Below are 12,386 nucleotides of genomic sequence, written 5' to 3'. Positions count from 1 at the left end.
TTGCCTTCCTTTCCTGACTTTTTACATGTGGGGATCAAGAGCTCTTGTGCTCTGTGGAAAGCATCCTTAAAGATCTGCCAGCTCTGTTCTGCTCCCTTGTCCCTGAGGGCAGTTTCCCAGGGGGTCCTATTGCCTAACTCCTTGAAGAGCTGGAATTTTGCTTTCCTAAAATTTAGGGTTCTGACTTTACTCTTTGCCTGACCCATATCTCTCAGGACTGCAAACTCCACCAGTGCATGATCACTGCAGCCCAAGCTGCCTCCAATCTTGACGTCGCCAAGTAGCTCACTTACACTGGTGACTAACAGGTCCAGTAACGCTTCCCCTCTGGATGGGCTATTTACTACCTGGCTTAAGAAGTCATCCTCAATGCACTCCAAGAGTCTCCTGGATTGCCTACAGCTCTCTGTGCTGCTTTTCCAGCAGTTATTGAGCTGGTTGAAGTCCTCCAGCAGGATGAGAGTATGAAGACTTTTCCTTTTGTGTTTTGTGAAGGCTATATATTAAACTTTTCTTCACTATTCTTTGGACATTTATAATAAGCTCAGAATGGAAAGGCCTCACTAATTCAAACTTCATTACAGTTAGTTCTTCTGCAAGCATTTCAGTTTCCCATTAGTAAAACCTATAAAGAAAATAAAACATAAATATAATGATGAGAAAATACTATTTCCTTTGGAAACCTTTTTCCATGGCTCTGGCTTCCTTATATTTCTCTCTCACGGCTGAGGATCTTGACATCCTTGCTGTAAACAGTGTGCTACCATTTCAAGGGGAAAGCCATAGGATCAGGTCGTTTCCCATTTTGAATGAAATGGAGTTAAGTGCCCATCACTAATAGGCACAGAGAGGGAGCCTGCCTGATTTCTGGCTGTGGCAGATTATCTGCCCTCTATCACAGAGTGAATTGGTGACAGTGGCTTTCAGCCTTGCCTCTGAAGGGCAGAGAATTCAGTACCCTGGTCTTCCAAAAGCAGCATGTGCCTCTGCTGCTTGAAACATGGTGCGTAGAGTGTGTAAGGCTGTAAGAAGTACAGCTGTTACTGCCATGCCTAAACTTATTGGCCAGGACTTGGAGAAGTGCAGAAAACTCAGGGTATAAATCTTTTACAACTGCATACACCCGAAAGGGCCTTAGCTGGAAACTGGAGGGGCTATGATGTGGCCTCTAGTCTCTGCACATTATTTTGAACCAATGTAACTCTTGTTTCTGTTTATTTTTTTTGTCATAATGATGTTCTGTCCTATAAGGAAATGTCACCCAAATGACCTAGTCCATTCTGCATCTAATAGCTGTATGATTCCAACGTTGGGTGGAAAAGGGATGAGAGGTAAGGCCCTCTGGCAAATGTCAATGATCACAATTTTATTTAAATTGTACATGTACATAACATAAAAACTGATGTAGATGATGCAGGATTCTTATTCCTGTTTCTAGTTGGCTGCTATAATAGATTTTTATAGTAAGGTGATGTCTAAACCTTCACAGGGAGAAAGCAGGGCTGTGTTATGTTAGGTGCTGTATGTATATTTAATGTCCCTGATCCTGTTTAGTTGTAACCTACTTTGAAGTTCTGCAGCATTTTACCTGCACGTAAGTGTCGGCCAGGGTAGGATGCCCATGCAGAAAGGCAGGTTAAAGCTGTGCTGGACTGATGAGGATTCCACAGGGCTTAGTGTGGGTGAACAAACGGCGTTGGGATTCATACTTTGGTGGCTATCTGGATTTTCTGTTTTGCTTCTCTGAACTGTTAGTATTTATGTTGCTACAGTGTTAGGAGTGTTAGGAGTTTGGTGTTAATTCTGTTTGTTTTAAACCACAATTGAAATGAGTTTAGTTTAACTCTGAGTATGAAAGTTGTCACAATACATCAGTCTCTGTGACAGTGACACAGGAGAACGGCACAGAGATACTTGCTCAACGACTGGCACGTAATATTTGCATGGATAACTTGTCAAAACTACTTTCTGCTACCCTCAGCCCTGAAGCACCAACGTGGCTCATGAGAACTGGGCTTTGGTCTTCCTACTTCATACTTCATTGCCAAATAACCGAAAAACAACCCAAAATATAACTTGGGATTGCAAATCATAATTGCTGATCAGGATATAGGAATCCAAGATTTTGTGTCCCTTTTGACGAGCTATTGTGGTGTCCTACAGGAGCTACAAGAACTGTGCAGGCAGCTTGATAAGACAGTCCATTCCTTCCTACTCTTAACACATGTTTATTTCTGTTCCTGTTTTCTGAAATCACTTCTCACCTCTATTTTTCCCCATATCCATGTTTGTATACCTGAATAATTTATTTGGACTCCTTTGCCACCCAGTTTCAGCGGCTTACATGAAGTGCCATCCAGGTCTGAAGAGCTTCTGTCTCTGAACTAGATTATTACAATTAAAGTAAAATTGAAGACTTTTGCAAACTTATTCATCCCCTCTCCACCTTTTTGCTGCCAGCTTAGTTTATGTGTATGTATCTGGTGTCAAGAGCAGGCCTGTGATGTGTCGTAGTCAAATCACGTGAGGGGCTGAGCTCTGCTTTCAGCTGCCGGTGATGCAGGGAGGCTGCAGTGGTGCTCAGAATTGCTGAGCCCCCCTGGAGAGCTTCAGCTCTCTCATCTCTTACTCCAGTGGATCTAAGGACCGGACTGTGAGATCCTCTCCATCTGGCTGATGCAAGATTCATGCTGCTGAGGGCTGGAGGGGGAAAACTGCATCTCGGTCAGATCACGTTAGAAGAGTTATGCATAAGAAGTGGGCAGAAGTCCCAACCGCATACTTCAAAGAGTTTCTCCTCTGATTTATGAATATCTTTTTGAAGGGGAAAAAAGAACAACACTGCTACCACAAACATAAATTCCCGCAGTGATAATAAAGGTCCTTAAGCCCCCAGTGTATTAATTACAGTAAAGAAAAAGCAAAATATGCATTTATTTTATTTTTAATTACATTTAAGAAAGCATGCAAAAATTGCATTTTGAAGAGTTCCTCTGAATGTTATGGACTGCCCTATGTTCATTACTTTATCTTATATTTTTGAAACCTTTCTTGACTTAAGTCAAGCAAACATGAATCTGTCTTATGATATACAAGTGAAGACAAATAGAGCAATTAGTTGCACAGGTATGTATATTTTATGTATGTGTACGTGTGTATATATATGCAGTTTGTTCATGTGTAAGAAAGAGAGCAACTGAGATCTGAAACTTGGACTGTCAGCTTCTTTACAGTAGAAACGATGTTTTTAATTTTGCCCCTAGCAGACTGACATGCTTTTAAATGCGTGGAGGTGTTATGCACTGTCCCTACAGAGGAGAAGATGGTCTGTGCCCCAGCCAGGAGCTTAGAGGGAAAGGGTCACTGTACTTCATGTGAATGTCTAGTTTTTCCTGTCAGAGCAGGGGGAATTGGGAAAACATAATTACTCTCTTAATCAAGGCTGATTCATTGGCCTGTTCCCAAAGCGGTTCAACCAACACTGTCCTTTACCCAAAGGAGTCTTAACAGTACAGTCCAGTCTAAGTTACTGGAGCCAGCAGGGACTTGCTGTCCCCAGTGTCATCCCTCTGAGGCACGTTCTTAGGAGCAGTGTTTCTGACTCGGACTGCGAATGCTGTGAGTTATCTTCCCGTTGGGTAACTGGGGCGCTTCCTATCCGTCCTTATGTCCCTGCTACTCTGTGCTGTTTTCATGGATAGAAAACACTGGCCAGTTTGGATTTAACACCATACTGCTCCTAAGGGAACTGATGTGGCAAAAGAATCAAGGAATTTATTAGCCTTGCTAGTTGAAGCAAAATTCAAAAGCAGATGGGAGTGCATCCTGTGGTATCTCAGACTTAGTGCAACAACGGATGAACACGTAATACTGGCAGTGTAGGATTCCCTGTGCTCCTTGAGCATATGGCAGAGAAGTGGAGTTTGTTTTGGATAACAAAATATAAGTTGGATTGAGTAAACGTCAGTACTTGCAGGTTTCAGGAATTTTCTACAGGAAATATGAGAAAGTAGTGTGTGTACTAAGGAAATACATCTGTTTCTCTTCAATTAAATGATTTCTTGGCCTTTAAACTAGTATGGAGATGTTTATGATCTTTGATTATCACTTTTTTCCTTTCGTTTTTGTTATCCTGAATGAAATGTATGTAGGACTCCAGAACATTTACTTAACGTGCTTTTTTTTTTTTGTCCGGAATTATTTACTGAGTGATATGCTTCCTGTGGGAGAGGGAATAGTGAGATGATAAACTTTTCAAAACCTGGCACAGGTAATTAGTTGTGCTAGACAGTAGCATGAGCAAGAGCACTGTGTATGTTTATTAATTACTTTGTGTCTCTGATGGTCATGATGGCAGAAAACTGCAAACCAGTAAATTCGATAATCCGCATAGGATGTTTTAACACAGCAGAGTTGTGCATGATGTATTGGTCAGATCAGGGCTCCCTGGGAGCCCTGGCACAGAGGCAGTTCAGTGGACATATCAGAGATATAAGAATACCCTTGCAGTTGCAACAGCCCAGGTATGTGAAGTGATTTTGTTTGGAAATTGCAAGAAGAAAGCCTGACCTGTATTCTTTTTTGGTTGACAACGTCTTCTTATAGCTCAGTGTTTTTTACAGTTCATGTCTTGGGCAAGGTACAGGTGACTAAGAGAAAAAAAAAGATTGAAAGTACTTTTAAATCCCTAACATGACTTTGTTTTCTACTTCTTCACAAAGTTGTACCTTTCTTTGAGAGGTCCAAAGGCCCAGATATTTCCTGAAGTTGTTCTATTAATTTTGAAAGCTGTGCTCAGCTGACTGGGGGAAGTAAGTTATTCTTTTATATCAGTTCACTAAGATAATCACAACTAACCAATATCTGTGTTTTATGTATCGTGTATCCAGTATTTGCTGCAAATTATTTTTAATCTTTGTGAAGTTATTAAAAATCTCTCAGAAATAATCCAGAGCTGATGCTGATGTCTTCAGTACTGCTTGCTTACCATCATACTTTAAGAGATGTCCCTGGGAATCTACTGGGGCTCTCCATGGGGTGAAACACAAATTATTTGTAAGACTGCCGACTTGTTTTTTTTTTTAGGAAAACTTTGAGTAATAAATAAATTGGAGGGAATCGCAGTCATCTCTGAAATGTTGTGCTATGTTTTGTAATGTGGTAGAGAGGCTAAATTTCTTGAGTTAGTTATGTAGGTGAATGACATGACCCAGTGACTAGATGGTGATACCTTTTTTTTTTTCTGGGTCAAGTAGTCATATATATGCAGAGTGAGCAGGCAGAATCTGTCCACATATTTTTTTCTTGTGTGTGTGTATGTTTGTTTACAGTTTGTCTCTCTAATGAATTTATATCCTTGGAAGAACTGCCTCCAAATTGGATGAGACAAGATTATGTGACCTAGATGTTTTCCACTACTATATTGTGAGGTGGTCAAGAGTTGGAGGGCTTGTTTTAAACTCAAATTAGAGTCAGATGGCTGCATGACCTAGAAGAAAAGTGCATCTTTCTAGGGAGAATGTTAATCCTCTGACATATTGCAGGGTGAAAAAAAGCCCTCTATCTGAGCTGGTTTTGTATTATCAGACACTGTACTAGCAACATAGATTATTTTTTTCCATTCACATCTGCTATTCTTTAGGCTTGTCAAGCAGAGCAGAAAGCAAAAATAAGAAAAGTAGTAAAATCAGACACTTTAAAACGTTCTGGTGAAAAGTCAGTGGCACTGACAAGCATGTTCTGGGCAAAAAGGAATGTAAAAATAGATTTCAGAAAGAACATGTTTTTCAATTTGTTGTTTTAAATAATGTTCTGAACTGTTTGGCAGAAAGATGCAGTTTTGAAAATATCTTATTGTTTACCAAGTCTGCACATTGGATTGTGAAAATAATCTTGACTGAAATGTATTGTCCATCACTAGCAATAGATCTCCTGCTTTGTTCTGATTTTAGAAAAGCAAATCTATTCATTTAAAGGGCTGCTTATCTCTAAGTACCATTGATTGAAATTTGGTTAAGTGTATCACTGAGTTAAGCTCACATTTATTCATTGATGGATAGGAGTCCCTCAGCCATTTTTGTTAACATTGGGTCAGAACAGGAGAAAGATTGAGAATGCTGATCTGTACTTACCCATCACCTCTACTTCATATTAGAGTTTCGAGGCGCTAAGTCCAGAAAGAGAATTTTTAATCTGATGTTTGATACAAATAAATGATGTGGTGATTTGACCCCCTTGTTCCTCGATCTGGCATCTCCACTTGCTAAACTCAAGTCTTTGTAGGCACTCTGATACTGCAGTTCCCATTCGTCTTTCTTTGTCAGCATATTTGGGAGGAGGCTGGGAGGCAAGAGAAAAAGAACATCTTTTTAGACAAAAATAACTTTTATTCATCAGAGATTTTAAGATATCTCTTTGAACAGCTACTGCTGAGTTGATTTTCACCCCACCTTGCTCCCTTCTTTTTTTTTTCGCTCCAGCCCTTGGAACTGCTCTTTTAGTTTGGAAAGTAAAATCCTGAAAAATTACTCAGTTGGCCATTCATCTCCCTGGAAAACTGAGCTAGATTGTTTCTTTCTGCTTCACACTCTGCTTATTAGTTGGATTTCATGTACTGTATCTACAGTGAGATAGGTGGATTAGCCCTGTTATATGGCAGGCAGTAGAACGGATGCCGTGCCTCTTTGCCAGAGGCAAATCTTTATTTCTGCCTTGGCTTAAAGAAATCTAACTTTGAAGCAATGTATTCTGCTTCTCTTTTCATCAGAGTCTGCAGCACCACCTTAATTTATTGGTATGATTTTAGAACCTTATGTTATTATTTCACTTTTCTTTCAAGGGGTCTTTTAAGCTGCTCTGAAAGCATCCAGAGTATAACTGGAGCAAAAGCACTGGTGTCAAAGTATAGTGGGGAAGACTGGAAGTGTTAGAGCTTTCTATTTGTAGAGGTTGGAAACAAGATGGTTAGGGAGGGGAGACACAAAAATCCAGTCTCTCCAAAGGAAGCACAGATGTGTAGCCTCCAGCTAAGAAGAGGAAAAGGGGAGATTGTGACTCCTGGACTGTTTTTCATGCTCTTCACTATGGAAACTGTTTTCATAGCTGCCTCTACTGCCTACTCACTGGCTTTTATTATTTAGGCACTTTTGTACAGAAAGCACTGAGCTTGGTAGACTGGCCAAAAGATGCTGAGTGCTACTGAAGTCTTTTAGCTGTGTTTGCCTGAAGGGGAGGTTTCCCACCAGTATGATTTCCTTGAATTGGACGTAGAGAGATCCAGCAAGGCTTGTAAGTTATGATATGCAGATCTCACCTAAGTCACTTTAATTTCTGGCACTTGCCAAGTAGGAGGATATTGCCAGAGACTGACTTTTTTTTTTTCTTTCATTTTTTAAAAAATGTAAACATTGTGCTAAACTGGGCTGAAATCAGAGAATTGATGGGGAATTAGATGGTATCCAGAATAGTGAAATGATTCAGGCATGACGTTGATTTTGAGGGTAACCTCCATCAGCAAACTTGGTTAGAAGTGGAAAGTTCAACTTCTTTTTTTTTTAATTGCTTTTTTTAAAGGTGCTCTCATATAATGCCTGCTTTCAAATGCTGTTCATCCTGTGGGATTGTTTATTTTCTCAGCAAAATCAAATGGATCTGGGCTGAATTTTGCTTTCTGAAATCCAGACAGGGTACCTTAGTAAGAAAACACTAAACCTCTTCCGTGGCAATTTAGATTCTTAATGCCCAGCAATTTACTAAGTGATATATCCTACCTTATGAGCTTGGGTTCATCTATCTTGCACTCAAGGTGTTGTCTCTGCCAGTTCCTGATCAAATTCTCAGGATCAGTCCTGTCTGATTTTGACAGATTTGAGTTAGAGCCACTGGGCTGAGACACTTCACTGCAGGGACTTAATTTCTTCTATGAGGCCAGATGCTGTTGAAGTCAGTGGAGAAGACTCATCCTAATTCTTACAGGTCTTTGAATATGACAGCCCATACTAAAAAAAAATGGCTTAATGAAGGGAAATTCTGCATGAAAGAGCTTTTGGCCCCAAAACTATGAGCTCAGTAATATGCTTTGGGGCCCATTAAGAAGCCTGTTTATGAACAACTGCAACTATTTTCATTAGAACTGTGTCATCAAAACTTGATGGTACCTCAGACTTGAGAGAATTGACATGGACAGTTAAAATCTTTCCCCTATCTTTGTCAATAAGAAACCAGCCTAGCTACTCTAAAAAGACCTAGAACTGGAGGAACAAATGATTTGGATGCTCAGAAGCCAGAGAACCTTCCCCAAACCTTTCCCCAAAATAAAGACCATTAATAATGATACAGGCATGTCACGTGCGCATCACTCCTAGTGTTAGGAATTGAACAAATTTGATATGAAAATCACTATCAGGAAACAGGGAAACGCATGATACTGTAGATAGTCTTTGTGAGGAAACAGGGAAACGCATGATACTGTAGATAGTCTTTGAATAGGTTCAATGCTCCTCTTCTGCAGACTTGGATAAACATGACTGGAGTTATTCTTGGTTTACACTGATGTAATTCACAGAATATTTTGGCCCTTATTGCCTCATGTTCTACAGCTCTGGTGAAAATTATGCTAGGCTTCTTAGGAGTAAATGGTCTTTAGAGCTGTGTTTGCGAATTGTTTGAGATGGGATGTCTGTGTAGCCATAGGACTCCCTTCAACAGCTCAAAAATGATGAAATCTTGGTTTTTAATTTGGTGAGAGTTGGGCTTAGCGTGATGTGTGGCTGTCATGAAGACTAACGTGAGCCTGTGTGTAGCAGAGTAATTGTTGTTTGCATAATCTAATGTTTTTTGATTTGCATAATCTTTTGTGTGTGTGCATGCACTCTGTATCCATCACAGGAAGCTTAGATCTTGACTGTCTCCAGCAAAAGGGATCCCAGTTATTAATTGGTGATGCCTTTCTGCTCTATAGACTGGAATGTATTTCCCTGGGTTTTTTTTAAATTCAAACTAAGCTTAAAATTAGCCTGTAGACTGAGCAGTAGGAAGCATAGGTCTAAAAGTAGATTTCCCATTCGTAAGTAAGTGGCACGTATGCACCTTTTAGCCCCTTGGCTTTCTCAGTTGGATACAATCTTTGGCATAGTTTCCTTCCACTCAGGAGATGAGTTATCAACTTGTCAAGCAGTGTGATGGTACTGTCAGTGTTCTCAATTGCTTACAAAGGGTGATTGTAGTCCTCCCTTGTTTGTACTGATTTAACTCATAAGTAGTTCCACTAATCTCAATTATCTTTCTCCTTGTTCACATGCTTTTAACCAAGATTAGGTTATGTGGGTTTTTTTCAGTCGCATCTGTTTTGTTTATTGACTTGAACTCGTTTGTTTTACTGCTGTCAGTGTCACCAACATACATACGTAGGTTATGAAGGCTGATACATCCTTCAGTACATAGCTGGAAATTCTGGTGTGGTATTTGGAAGGGAATTGTTTGCTGATTTCCTAATATGATGGGGAAGGACTTCTAATCTGGAAAAGAGGAATACATGGTAAAGGACAAACGACAAGAACATAGTCGTAGTAAGTTGCACGACGTGGTTATGGTTTACATAACTAGGGAACTCAGAACTGTGTCTGAAGGATAAAGGCAGAAGACAGGTTTCTCTCTCGTGGTGGTACATGCTCATACATGCCAGCCAGCACAGACTAACTGCCTTTTTATGAAATATACGTTTATTTTATAAAAGCAACTTGGAAAAGAAATCACTAAAGCAAACAATCCATCAAAGTAAACAATTACAAATGGCATGTGTATGATTAGACCTGACTTAGCCATGTTTAATCTAGCGGCACCTCTGTGATTTTTAAAGGGAAGAACAGTAACTTACTTAAGTGAAGTATAAAGTTTGCCAGAAGAGACCTGTATGCTTACTCAATTTGCTGACCCACTCTAGCCTTAAGGGGCACAACACATTCTGGAGGGTGTGGTGTGTTATGTAAAGATGAAATATGAATTTAGGGTGGACATGTTGCACGTTATGAAGTGCGGCCTGGTCGGTGGGAATTGATGGGTTCTCTACGCCTGCCGCTGTTGGATAGTTAGAAATAGCAAATTCAGCAAATTGTCTTTCCTACTCAGTTCTAAGGAGGAAGAAAAGGAGCCTTTACAAAAACACCTTAGAAGTACTTTTTGACATTTTACCAACCTGAGTACATTAATCCTTAGTAGTTCTGTGTGGTGGGTTAATATTACCAATGCGAAAAACAAAGACATAGGAAGATTGAAATCCAGATTCAAAAAGACCTCGAGATAGTTAGGTCTGTGTTGACTGGTGCACTTAAGTGACTGGTTCCACAGGACAATTTCCATAAGATTGGGAACACGGGTCTTCTGAGTTCCCATCCTGTGCCTTAGCAGATAATCCTTTTCCTGTTTATTGTCAGCCATAGTCTAGAAGAAGTGCCTTCTCTTATTTGACACCAGAACAAAAGATGCAAAAGACACAGCTCATCTCAGCTGTATTCCAAAAGAACGAGTATCACATCCATGAAGTTGCTATGGCCTTCAGTTATGAAGAGGAACAGCTGTCAGCTCTCCTTCTTTTGCTGTTGTGTCTTGGTTGTAATACAACAGCGCCTGCACTTTTTGGTCAGAATTGGAGATGTGTTGTACTTGTTGCCATACAGATTGTACCGACCTGTTGACCCAGTGCTAAAGCCCCTGTGCTTCAAGTAGATGGAAAGAACAAAGGAAATAGAGTTGTCACTGATAGGGAATCGAGGCTTGGGGAAAAAGTGATTGATCAGTGATGTGAAGGGAGTTTGTAATGGAGAAAGTAATTTAATTTGGACATTCTGGAGCTATACTTGTAGCATTGTGTATGTACGTGTCAGTATGGCTATGCTGGCATTGCTGTTAAGGGTAAGTGACCTCTCTTCCCCTGCAGGTTGTGTGGTTCTTCTGTGTGCTGGGTTTAGGTATAGACCTGAGTTAGTTAAATTTTATTTTTTTTTTTTTTTTTTTTCTTCCTGGATTGATTTTCACCTGCATCAGTTCTCCGAGCTGGTTTACTACACGGATAAGGAAACACTTGCAGGTGACAAGATTGAACTGCTGCTTTTGTAGCATTAGTGTTAGCTTCTGTGAATTTAAAGTGTATGTGAAAGTACAACATGTGACTGTCCAAAGTTTCAGGTTGTTAAACAATGTTTTCTCTGCTTTAATATGTATCTTATCTACCGAAGTACCCATCCTCCATGGAAACAGGCACCTGATGTCAATGAGATTCACTGACATTTTCACTGCTGCTAAGAATGACCCAGGTAATCCTGCTGGCAGAGAGCAGGGATGCATGGAGAAATTTTAGTTTTCTGCCTGTGTGGAACCCCTTGCCATCTCGCATATTCTGAAGGTACATGCTACCCTCTTCGCTACATGATAATTTATGGAGAACTCAGCAATGGAAAAATCTCTTTAAATTTGAAGCAGTAACAATTTTAAAATTACTCCCTGAAGCTCAGTAGCTTCAGTTCACAAACAAATAAACCTCTTATAAATACCTACAGGAAAAACAACCCAAACCCTTTATTACAAAAGATGCCTCTATGCCTTGTTTTCCTGTCAGGCCTCATTTCTACCCAGGAATCTCTTTCCTAAGGCCAGCAGGACTGCTGAGATGTAGGAGCAGATAAATACATATGACAAAGGATGTGAAGGGGCAGAGACCTGCCTTGACATTGACACAGATAATTGAGTTATTGAGGAGTTACTGTAAAAGTTGACTGTTTCTTGGGAGAGATGTCATGTGGCATTCTGGTTGTGGGAATGATAAGTATCCCCTGGCAATATCTATGCTAGCCAATTTTCCCCATTCCCCATGCTTCTAATTCCTTTTCGGCACTATTTTCAGCAAGTCTGGATAAAAAGTTCTAGATACATTATGGTATGTATCATCTGGTCACCATGGTAGAGATCACTGGCAGGTGGGGTTTTTCAAGACATTGCTATTTATAACAAGAACACCAATTCATATTCACATATGCTTGTGTAGGGTTGCCAGAGTTTAACCTTCTGTCTAGACACAGTTAGGAATACTCAGATACATTAGCCAGCAGTTGAAATGGAAATCTGGTATTCCTACATGGAAAAAAAAAACATAAATTTTTTTTGCTATGAAACTTGAATGCTTTGCATCTAATATGCACAAAAATGCAGATATAAATGTTTGATGTTCTGAATAGTGTCATTTGTTAAGGCACAGTGTTGTATACTAGTAATTACAGACATTAATTACAATGGAGAGCTGGATTATGACTTTGAGAGCCCTCATTAGGAGGGGACAGTGTATAAGCATTCCTAGCAGTCTTTGTCAGTCGGAGAAAACCTGTTTCATAGCATCT

At 40.0% G+C, this 12,386-nt stretch overlaps 1 protein-coding gene across 10 annotated transcripts in view; it reads left to right on the top strand.

The window, feature by feature from the left end:
* The window catches only part of BRSK2 (BR serine/threonine kinase 2), a 331,752-nt gene that overhangs the window by 135,100 nt on the left and 184,266 nt on the right, over positions 1-12,386 (top strand). The gene's annotated exons all lie outside the window — the stretch shown is intronic.

Source organism: Chlamydotis macqueenii, chromosome 5 (genome assembly GCF_036417535.1).
Source record: "Chlamydotis macqueenii isolate bChlMac1 chromosome 5, bChlMac1.mat, whole genome shotgun sequence".
NCBI lineage: Eukaryota > Metazoa > Chordata > Aves > Otidiformes > Otididae > Chlamydotis > Chlamydotis macqueenii.
Note: the sequence above shows the minus strand (reverse complement) of the source record. Positions and strands in the feature narration are given on the sequence as shown.